The following is a 12,456-nucleotide window of genomic DNA, read 5'->3' on the forward strand; positions in this document are numbered from 1 at the left end:
CTCTATCCTGCCTGTAAAGCCTATAGCCCATAATGCTAACTGCCCAGTGGTGGGATGAATCCCACCACATTTCTGTAAGCCCTATTATGTCTGGGTCTGAACTGGCTATTCTGAGGGCGAGTTCCTCCTGCTTATTCCCCATTCTATGAGCATTGGTATATAGGCATTTAAGGCCCTGCCTAGCTGCGTGTGCCACTTACTGAGTTGGGAGACTGTTTGAACCCCTGTTTCTTACCTGGGCACTCCTTGCATTTGTCACCTGTCTTGCTCGGGTGGTGTCTCCTCGCCTTCCCGTGGCCCCCTCCCCTTGCGATGCTAGTTTAAAGCTCGCCGTACAAGATCAGCCAACCTGAAAGAGAAGATATGCTTGCCTTTAGGAGAGAGGTGAAACCCATCCCACCCCAGCAAGCCCCCCGCCTGAAAGCATGGGTCATCATCAAGGAACCCAAGGCCTGCCTGGTGGCACCAGCTGCGTAAGCGTCAGTTGACCTCACCAATGCAGGCCTCATGTTGCCGTCCCTGCCTACTCACCGGAAGAAGAGAAGAGAATACCACTTGTGCTCCCGTCTCCTTAAGCTTGTCCCCCAGAGCCTTGAAATCCTTCATAATGCAGTCAGGGTTGCCCCTGGCCGCGTCATTCATCCCCACATGGATGACAACCATGGGGTACTGGTCTGCAGGTCGGATGTAGGTCATGATCCTCTCTGTGATATCTCTAACCTGAGCCCCAGGCATGAAGCAGACCTCCCACATTGTGGGGTCAGGCCGTTGATCATTGATCTTCATCAATGATGTAGACATTGGTGTCAGAAGTGGACTAGCCAAGTTTTCCGATGACACCAAACTCTGGTGTCGCACACCTGAGGACAGAAGGGTGATCTAGGCAGTCCTTGATTGGCTCAGGAAATGGGCGGATGAGAACCTGATGGTGTTTAACACCAAAAAATGCAAGGTTCTGCACCTTGGGAGGAAAAACCTGCAGCATGCTTATAGGTTTGGCAGTGCTATGCCGGCTAGCACTACGGACAAAAGGGACTTGGGGGTCATGACTGATCACAAGATGAACATGAGCCTTTAATGTGATGCTGCAGCTAGTAAAGCGAGCAAAATGTTGGCTTGCATCCATAGATGCTTCTCCAGCAAATCCCAGGATATCATTCTCCTTTTGTACTTGGCCTTGGTGAGGCCACAGCTGGAGTACTGCGTCCAGTTTTGGGCTCCACAATTCAAAAAGGATGTGGAGAAGCTTGAGACAGTGCAGAGGAGAGCCACACACATGATCAGAGGTCAGAAAAACAGACTTTATGATGAGAGGCTGAGAGCTATAGGACTCCAGCCTGGAAAAGCACAGGTTCAGGGGTGATCTGGTAACCACCTATAAGTTTATAAGGGGTGCTCACCAGGATCTGGGGAAACATCTGTTCACCAGAGTGCCCCAAGGGATGACAAGGTTGAACAGTCACAAAATCCTCCATGACCATTTCAGGCTGGACATAAGGAAGAACTTCTTTACTGTCCGAGCCCCCAAAGTTTGGAATAGACTGCCACCAGAGGTGGCTCAAGCACTTGCTTTGAACACCTTCAAGAGACATCTGGATGTTTATCTTGCTGGGATCCTATGATCCCTGCTGACTTCCTGACCCTGGGGCAGGGGGCTGGACTCAATGATCTTCCAAGGTCACTTCTAGCCCTAGTGTCTATGAATCTATGAAACTATATTTTCCATTTTGTCTGACAGCTTTTGAACATTAATTGAGTAAGTATGAGGTGAATTCACAGCTCAAGCTTTATGAACGGAAACACAGAAAAATGTAGAACCTGCCACAAGTGACAGGAAAAATCAGTGGCAAAACGGAGAACAGTAACCAGGATTTAGAGATCCAAGGCACCTTTCTGAAGAAGTAGAAAACTAGAGACCTTCCTGGAAGAGCTTCTGAAAAACATAAGTATAAAACAAGGATCAGGTAAGCAGAGAGATAGTGTGCCCAAGAGCTAGGATACAGTGAACTGATTTCTAATTGATAGGGACTAATCCAAGACTGTTAAAAACAATAGATTCATACTGATTTCAATAGATTTTTGGATCATTAAGAGAATGCATAGAACTTGTGTTGGTCTAATAAAAGATATTGAATTTACCCAAAGAATCTTGTCTGCTCAGCACCTGTGAATAGCTTTGGTCAAGATCTCAATGTCTTTGAAGCATGTAATTAGAAACTACAGAAGAGTATTCTATTGTGTGAAGAATTTCCATTTGGCTGAATTGAGGGAGATGGGGGTATTGTAGAGATTTGACTGGAGGCTTAGCTAAGGAAATCATTACTGGTTTTAAGGTATTCAGGCTATGTGTAGATGAAACAAAAGATGACACTTTAAAGTGGACTAAATGCTTTTGCACCACTTTAATGGTGCTGTTGTTTGTATGACTCAGCGGTGTATTGTGCATTAATTCCAGCCACTGTAGGAAATCGGCAGTGTAGTGCGCCTTAAATGACTTGGGGAGCAGCAAAATAAAACTCCTTTGAGGAGTTTTAGTTTGCTGCCTCTACAGCTGTGGAGCAAAGCACTGGGCTCTGTGCAGCTCCATGACTCTGCAGGAAGCCCTGCAGGAAGACTAGCAGCAGCTGGGAAGGCAGGCTCTGCCCAAGAAAACTGTGAGCCTGATTTTTTTTCCCCCCTATCTCCTAGAGCTGGCCTGCCTGCTTGAGCTGTGCGGGGGCCTGGTGCTTCCCTCCTCAGCTGTGGTGCCCCCTGGATTGCCCAAGCTGGGTGCCTGTGGGTGGGTGCTGCCTGCCGGGAGCTGCCACTGCCATGGGGGGAAGCACAAGCCCCCCACCCCCACAGCTCAGGGACTGCTCTGCCCACTGGCAGCTCGCTGTCCCCTCCCCACCAGAGAGGCAGGTAAGTCAGGGGGGTGTGTGAACAACAAGGGGGTTTAATCAGTCCTAAATTGAAGCAGTGATTTTTTAAACCTACTGCTTCAATTTAGGGCCCCCCTTTCATCTACACATGCCCTCATGTGCTGGGCATAGTCTGAAGGGTTAAAATTCTACAGCTACCCTGGGGGTTTGGATTTAAGGAAGGAGGCTTTAAAGTTGATAGAAGACAGGATGGAGAGGTAAAGGAAACCGAATGATCGGAAATCATCAATTTAGTGATAGTGAATAATAGAGGAGCAAACAGTAATTGTTGAGGGAGATTTGATAAATTGTTGCAGAGGGAGAGAGTCAAATATTTTTGGCTGCTACAAAAGCCAAATGTCAGAAAAAGGCTGAAGTGAAAGACTTAGGGTTTTTTCCAGAAGACACCTAAGAAAGAGGTGCTATGCTGGAGGGAAGGATCAATAGACTTTATTTCAGGTGCATTAAAAGTGACTCTTAAGAAAGCCTAATTTTTCTGCTTCAATTTAATGGGTGAAACAGCAACAGCTATACTAGAATGGCAGAGGGATAGGTAGAAGATTACAAAACAAAGCATATAGAGGAACAGGTTGAAAAATAGCTAGAAGCCATGGGTAAATGAGAAGAAACTATAAAGGAATGCATTAGAAAGCTTGAGTCAGGAGCCTCCAGCTTTTCACATGTACTGACACTTATTTGCGCTAAAAGTCAGAGTGAAGGGGACTACAGAACAGAAAAGAAATGTAGGTTGGGGAAGATGAATGGCATAAAGGATCCAGACTGGATTAGACAAAGTACTGATACTGACTAGGTGCCAAAACAGGAAACTCTGCTGAGGTTTTACCACAAAAGATATGGTTCGTGATTTGGTGAGCATGGTACCTGGAAGTACCAAAGATTTGAAGCTCTGAGGGACCGTGGATAACACTGAGTAATCTCTGGGACATGGGTGTCACTTGCATGTTACCTAGTTTAGAATATCAAAAGAGACAATCAATAGTAATGTTAATATAAGAAGATATGCCCGCATACTGGAGTTCCCTGCTTGGCAGGTTGGATGCTCGTAAGCAGAAATGGAAGGAAAGGAAGGTTGGAAGACAGGACAGTGGAAACTCTCAGGTAGTGGGAAAAGTTCTGGATGTGGGGAGGTTGGAACAAGAAAGGAAAGAGGAAAATTGAGGTGACTTGGCCTGGCTTGGGAAGTCACTTAGTTTGAAGCTAAATTTTAGACATCCACCTAACCACCATTAGGTGACTGTAAAGGTTGGCAGGAACTTGCAAATACAAAGCTTTATTAAGCTTGATTAAACTGTGGTGAGCTGCAGCTACAATAATGATATGAACAGAGCATTAGGGAAAGTTGTAAAATGTTAGATGTGAAATGACAAAGCCCAGTCTTACAAACCTTCCTACTGTGGTGCATTGTCAAAACAATGAAGAGGAAGGTTCTGGTTCTGATTCATTGAAGAGCCAGCAATTGGAGAACTAAGGATCTGAGTTTGTAGGATGCTAACAAAGGAAATGGAGGTAATTTGAGAACAGTGGAAGGCCTCTGCACAAAGGCCTCTGGCTCTTTAGAGTCCCTAAGAGAAAAGAGGCTGGATCCTGAGAAAAAACAAATGTTCACAAGTATTTGTTCAGATTTGTAAGTAATATGTGCTAAGAAGTTCCTTTCCCTTGTGGGTTTGCTCTGTGTAAATATGCTAGTGATCTGGTTTACTGGCAGAAAAGGACATGGAAAAATATTATAAGCAAATGGTAGGGCAGCTGTTCTGGTGGTTAAAAACTTCCCTGGGATTCTAGAAACTCAGGTTCAAAATAAGTAGGGGCTCTGAAGTACCAGATTTTCATGATGTTACATACTCATATCAGTGTTTCAAGAGTAAAAAAGCTCTTGAACACATTTGGTTCTCCCCCTGCCCTTCTCTGAAAAAGACGGCACGCTGAGAGAAGGGCATTCTAGCCTGCGGGTGGTGGGCATGCATTCAGCATGCAGTCATATATTTGTACTTTTCTGTTGCCAGGATTTGCAGTTGCACTGTCCAAGAGAGCAGACTGCAGGGTGAGGTCAAAGTTTGCTGTGTTCATGTTTTCAGATTCAGTTTGAGTTTGCAATTTACTCATTGCTGGATCAAAGCCGGGAGCTGTAGCTGGTTTGCAGATTGAGACGTTGCCCAGCTGGGCTGGTATTGAAGGGTGGATCAATGAGGTCTCTAGTTTAAGAGGCTCCCTTTGAAGATCCCATGCTAGACTCCCCAACAAAGCTTAACTTCCCATTCCTGCAGATTAGACAAAATCTTATAGCTGGAATGGGATACAGAACAGGCTTGCAGTGTAAAGAAAAGAGGTTTGATTAAGCTTCCACTTTCAGCAAAATAAAACCATGAGCAGACACTGGGCACAGACAGACATTCAGACCCCTGCTCTAACTCATGGTGCCTTACATAAAGTGGCATGACTTAGAGTACCCCCCCACCCCCCTGACCCAGCAGACATTTGCCTGCATCTGAGGAGGCTGCCAAACTAACACTCTTCCCAACCTCACTCCCCCAAGTCCAGGGCTGTCAATACAGGGAGGGGGAGGCCAAGGAAGGGAGCAGCACTGAGCTACTGGCTGAGGTTTGCTGCCTGGCTGGAGCTGGAAGGATGGGGGGTGGTCCTTCTAAAGGTTGGAGCTGGAGGGGGGGGTCCTTCTGCCTCATGCACCCCCCAACCTGGGGTACTGGTAGGGAGCTTGGCCAGGCCTGAGAGGCTCCATTCCACCCCCACCTCCAGCTTAGGCTGGGCAAAGCAGAGAGGAGCAAGGGAGCAGCACTGAACTGCCATCATGGCTGGCCTGAGCTGGAGTGGGGTGGGAGGGAAGAGACCCCTCATTTTGTGGGCCTGGCCTGCTCCCCCCCATTACGCCAGCTGGGCTTTGATTACCCCTTTGCCCCCACACTTCCAGCTCTAGCCAGGCAGCAACCCCAAACCACAGTTCAGTGCTTTTTACTCCCTCCACCTTGCCCTTCCCCTGCTGACAGCCCTAGGGGCAAGGCTTGCATCAGCCCAGCCTAATGCACAAAAAATTAATCCTACAAAGTTCTCTAAGGTGCTCTAAGGCAGAGCACGTTCATCTAATGCCTCATTTGAGGAGGGTTAATTTTTTGCATGCATGTCATGGCACAGCTGTAGAGTCAGGCTCAATTGCATGAAAAATGTACCTTGTGTAAGAGCCCACTGTGGCTATCAGGTTGCTGTCCTGCCACCAGTATTGTTCCCATGCCCCCAAAACCTGGCTAGTGGATGAGGTCCAGGAGGTGCTGTCTCAAATAGGGTTCAGGACAAGGCACAAACCTTGTGTAAGGTGGAGAAAAGCCAGTAAGGGACCAAGGCCCTAAGAAAGAAGCCATTTTCCCATTTTAGAAAAAAGATTGGTCTTTAAAGGGAGACAGTCAACTGCAAGAATTTCAGGAATGTAACGAAGTAGCATGAGAAGATCATAAATGCTGGGGATGTGAGATTTTCCCTGCAAGTGCGAAACACCAGAGTGTAAGCAATCACAGAGAGAAATTAGGGGCATTTGTACACAACATGGGGGTTTAATTCTCCCTAAATTGAAGCATTGTTTTTTTAAAAACACCGCTTCAATTTAGGGTGAAGTAAACCCCCCATGTTGTGTATATCTGTGTTGGAGCCTGATCCTTACCTGCCTCTCCAGTGGTGGGGAGGGGAGAACAAGCTGCTGGCAAGCAGAGTGGTCCCTGAGGTGCGGGGAGGGAGGCTGGTTTTTCCCTCCGCGGTTGTTGCAGCCCCCCCCCAGAGGCAGCCCTCACCCACAGACAACTGGCTCAGGCAGTCCCTGGGGGCACCGCAGCCACAGAGGCAAGCACCCAGGCCCCTGCACAGTTTAGGCAGTCAGGCGGGCTCTGGGGGAATAAAAAAAAAAAGATCAGGCTCACCGCTTTTTTTTTTTCCTCTGTGGAGCCTGGCTTCCCAGGCTGCTGCTAGGCTGCCTGCACAGCCCCTGAGCCGCACAGAGCCCAGTGCTTCCCTCTGTGGCTGTAGGGTAAGAAACCAAAACTCCTTGGAGGTGTTTAACTTTGCAGTACCCCAAAGTCATTTGCTACATCCCAAAGTCATTTAAGGTGCATTACACCACCGAATGTGCTACAGCGGCTAAAATTAATGTGTAATATGCTGCTGAATGTGCTAACAGCAATGCCATTAAAATGGTGCAAAAGACATTTAACTTGCTTTAAACCCAGTTTAAAGTGTCCTCTACAAATGCCCTAATTTCTTTTCATCTGATTGATCTAAAGGAGATAAAAAGGGCTTAAACATCATGATCAGGTGAAATTCATTTTTAAAAAAGATCTACAGCTGGAGAGCTAATTTCTTCCCCTGTTTGTATATATGCGAGCTCCCTGACTCAGTCACTGAGACAGTTCTCACATTTGCTAGAATCAGGAGGAATTTTGGCACTGATCTTAATGAGTACAACCTCAGGTCCATGGATGTCAGTGGGATTGTGGGGATGTAAAATACTTGCTGAGTATGTGAAGTATGTTATTGACTGCATTAGGAAAACATAGTCGCAAGGGAAACTGGAATTATGCCCACATGTGTAGAAGACGTGGGATAAAGCATATAGTATAATCTTGGCCTGCTCACGGTGGTTAGAAGAAAGGCTGTGAGTCAGTACCACTGGCTTCTACTTCTTGCTCTGACACTGAGTGAATGTGTGACTGAGCAAGTCACTCAGTTTTTCTGTATCCCTTGTAACCCTTCTGATACAGGATCTAAGTATATTTACCTGTTTTTATGGGGGTGGGTGGGTTATTAAACATAATTGCTTTGAGTCCTTGGTCTATAATGTGAAAAATTGTAACAGACTCCTCCTCAGTGATCACGTTTTCCAAACATACTGTTACTGCCGTGGTAACTCGCTGCCCAGAATAGTGCTGATAAAAATCTGTCATCTGTTGCACATCTGCCTCTAAATCAATGCTAACCCTGAATGTCCATTATTGTGAGCCAGCACACCACTTATGTGGTGCTTTTTGATGAATGGCTTAATAGAGCTGCTTCCAGATCCCTATCTGTAGGTATTTCATAACAGCAAATTGATTTACATCCAGAAAAACAACTCCTGATGAATTAGCAAGACTCATATGCCAATGTGCAAAAGGAAATTTAAGTGACATAAATGATCAAGGGAGAAAATCCAAAGAATTGCTTCTCTTCTAAGTGGTATCAGAGCATGAAGGATTTGCCACACAGTGCAAGCTAGTAACAGAACAAAACTACTGCCCCTGTTTCTGTCTTCAGCTGCCAAATACATTACATTTTGTGATGCCCCTGCCATTTTAACTCTGCTGCTGTCACTCATTTTCCAAGCATTCAATCAGTAAGTGAATGCCAAAAGATGGGAGTGCTAACCTTTATTTATAGAACAAGGAAGGGATAATAGAAGAGAGAGGGAGAAAGAGAAATTGAGCTTCTATGTGATTATAGACCTAGATAGTGCTAACGTTTATTTATTCACAGTTCAATCGGTATTCTTTCTTACTCACCGGTGTAAGGATTAGCCATCTGACTGAGGTACTGCAGGACTGTACACTTAATGTTATTGGGCTTAATTGTAGACAACTAAGGTAACATACAAACATTTAAATCATCAGTTTTAATAGCCACATTGTCTTCTCTATCTTTAGGGAAAGAGGAGATGAAAATACTGGATTCTTGTTGTTAATCAAAATCTTTTGGAGAAAGAGAATAAGAAGGGAGTTGAGGCAGTGTGGCATGATTCAAGCATTCCTGAAGTGTGCAACAGCCAATTCATGTCAACAATGCACAGTTGGGTCTCAGGAGAGAGGTCACAGCCAGTGGACAGGTGCTTTTGCCAATATCAGTACAAGACAAAATGGCTACAAACTGGTTATGAACAGATTTAGGTTAGAAATTTAAAAAGATTGCTATTAGAGGAGTGATGTTTTGAAATGCTCTTTCAAGCAAAGTGGTGGGGGCAAAGAACCTGAATCATTTTAAGGCCGAACTGAGTAAGTTTATGGCAGGGATACTCTGATAGAATAGGAGGTTTTTAATTCAACAGTTAGGACCTTGTTATAGTTTACACTGTGAGAGTCTCAAATGTTGATCTGAGTCAGTGCTAGCTTGGGTCTGAGTTTGGATGGTCACATGTTGAGGCCAACAGGGACTTGGAGGATTGAGAGGTAAGAATCTCCCTCTAGTCCTCTGGTGCTCCTCTTGTTCTCCCCTTCCCCTTGGAGTCTCCCCCACCCTTGCATATTTGTGGTTGCCACCCCTGTCTGTTCCATGGAAACAGGCAGGCAAGTGTTTTCCTGCCTGCCCAGCCCCTGCCAATATCACTTCCAGATTGCTGCTCTTCTTCAGGCTGAGCCCAGCCCTGAGAGCAGCAGCAGTGGCTGTGCAAATAGGTTAACCCTTCCCTGCCTGCTTCCCCAGGACAGACAGTGCAGGCAGCCACAAGTAAGTGGGGGTGGAAAAGGGGCGGTGAGTGGGGATCTGGGCTTCTATGGAGGGCAAGGGAGGGGAGAAGTGGGCTTGATTCCAGCCAGTAGGGGAGAGGAGGTGGGTGGGGAATTTACAGTAAGGTGTAGCCTAGAGTGCCTGTAACCCAGCGTAACATGAGTGGGGTAATGAGGATCAGAGAAAATCCTGTAACTTTGAGCTGCCTCCTGAGTGCTTAAAACTAGTTTTAGGAGCTGTCTTTCTATTATAATCGCATTAGTGTGCGAGGCAACAAGATGGCGGGAGTCCCCGCCCTTCATGTCATGGGACCAAGGAGGGGAAAGTTGCAGCGTGCGCTTTTTGAAAACCAGACAGGTGATAGGGCGAACTTACTGCCCATCACCACATGTGTCACCTAGGTAATATAAGGGAGCACCTAGCCGCACCTGAGCGAGGTTGTTCATCACTTGCCCCGTTATTACAAGGGATGCTAGCCTGATCACCTAGCTTCTGCCTCCCGTGTGTGATTAGCAACTGCCGGATGCCGTTTGTTATCACCGTGACATGTCAGCACGTACAGCCGGTTGTATTCTTCTCATCTGCTTCTGTCTTCTCTCTCCCACGGCTGCCACGGTAAGTAATTAAAACCCTTCGATTTTTCATCACCCCACCCGCTCCTTGTCAATTGTTTAATCACAACAACGTGCAAGCCAGACTCGCACGACCCCACCGTCTGCTAAAAGTCCCAAAAACTTTATCTGTGGTCCTCATGCACAGCAAGTAGCAGCGTGACATGGCATCACGAACAGGATCGGAACTTTTAGACCCACTGGTCACCGCATGTCTGTGGGGCAGGGGATGCCGCCCCACCGAAGATGACACCCAATTGTGGGCGCATATGAACTATCATTCTGCCAGTTCGGCCCCCAAAGCTTGCCGGGGCTACTTGTTCTTAAAGAAAGGCCAAAAGGAATGGGCTTTAGAGGGGTCACCCTCAGCCTTGGGATGCCTGTTGATGGACCCCAGAACTTTGTTCCGTCCACTCAATGAGGGGCAGACAGTGTCTCTGAAGAAAGTTAAGGGGTATGGGATAGGAGACCCCATCCCGGAACAAACCTGGGTGAGGGGGCTGCAGCACTTAAAGAGCCTTAGGGTCGATACGCCCTTGAAGGAGGGCTCCATGGCACATGAAATGGCGGCAGATCTGATAAGTGACTTAGAGACGCATGGAAAAACAGCTCACAAGTGGATGGGACCCACGTGGGATAAGACAAAGTGCCTGAATATTCTGTATCAGCACTTTGTAAATACCGTGCAATCATATGCTAATTTGGAAAATCAACTCCATGCTGCGGTGCAACGAGCGGCCGATGAAGGCCGAGAGAAAGTGAAGCAAGCGGCGGAGGCACCATCGCCCAGGAAGCCTGTAATCCACCCTCAGCACTGCCCCCTCCATACAACGGTCTGGAGGGTGGGCCGGTAGAGGAAGCTCCATCTGTCCTTTACCTGAAACTGCCAGCTTCGCCTGACTTGTCACAGTCCAAGCCCCGAGTGACACCCGCTACGCCTACGGCCTACCTGATAAGTACCACGAAGATCACCTTTGGGCCTGCGGGACAGCCAGTGACGAGCACCTCTTGGTGAAGCATGTCACTAATGGACATACGTGACCTAATTACCTCCATGTCCCACCACCTGGGAGAGCCGCCATTAGTTTGGCTGGGCCTCATGATCATAGATTTTGGTTATGATAGAGTGGACCAAGAAGAAAGCACGATGATGCTCCATAGCTCCACCTGGGCCTCTGGATTAGGAGGTGTTAATGCTGCCATGCACAATCATGACTGGCCAATTCCCCTCCTGGTGCTAGTAGTTATTGCTTTGTCCATGACACCACATATGGTGCATGAGGGGCCCAAGTCCGCCACCGGCAGAGGACGTGACCAACTGATGAACTATATAGTAGGGTTCAGTTATTATCACTGGGACCCAAATATTAATCCAAGAGGGAATCTTACCCCAGAACAACAGGTGGCCCTATACACTCAGAGATACCTCTCCGATCCGGGGTCAGTCCCGATACTACTGACAGGAGTAACTGTGGCCTATGACCTTTATTGGCCTAATGATCCAACCTCTCACCTGTGGCTGCAAACATTCTGTGGACAGCCAGTCAGTAGCATGCCTGAAGCACTCCATAAACTGCCTGTCAACCCCCCGTCCGGTGGCCTCGCTTCGGCTGTTATGGCCGTGTCCTCAGGCGGCTCCAGTTGCTACACAATTAACCAACCGAAAGACCCCCCGTGGCACACACCAAAAGACCGCACCATGTTCGGGTTCCTCCTCAATCAGGGGGGAATGAGTAAGCAGCAAATCTGCTGACTGGACCAGGAGATGCAAGAGAAGCTAGCCGCCACTCTAGGATTCTGTTGGAACGATGAATACCAGGACAGACTAGAAGCAAGAGAGAGGCACCCAAAAAATGAGTAGCGGCCACTGGCTCTGGAGCCCCACCTGGGGATGAGTGGCCATATGCTACAATATGGTACCACCACCCTTCCGGCCCGGCAGCTGTCCCTACACCCCACCATACACTGCTGGACACAGGAGCACAAGTCAACGTTATCACCCCCACGTTGCCCCATGTTAGTACGGGGGCCAATATCTTTGTCCAAGGACTGAATGCAACGGAAAGTGTTCCAGTAGTCAAAGTCCTAATCTCACCGTTCAAACCAGTGCGAGCAGCAGCGAGGTCATTCCGAGCTGTTTTGGACACCCAAGTTCTGTTAGGAGTGAGCGGCATAAGACAACTTCATCTTGGAAGATCCGTGTTACAAGCCCTCCAGATTAGAGAGTCCTCCATCGCGCCGCCCACCGTCAAGGTTCACCCGCATCGCTGTGAACTTCTCCAGAAAAACCTATGGAAGTTCCGGCTGATACCCACAAAAGAACCTTTAAGTGCAAGCCTTAACAACTTATTGCAGACCCTTCTTGCGAAGAGCCAAATAGAAGTCGTTACCCAATCCAAGTACCTTTCACCAGGATGGGGCATCACAAAGCCATTGAACCTACCCAAGCCTGA

This window comes from Crocodylus porosus, unplaced genomic scaffold, assembly GCF_001723895.1.
Source record: "Crocodylus porosus isolate Cpor-Errol unplaced genomic scaffold, CroPor_comp1, whole genome shotgun sequence".
NCBI classification, from domain to species: Eukaryota; Metazoa; Chordata; order Crocodylia; family Crocodylidae; genus Crocodylus; species Crocodylus porosus.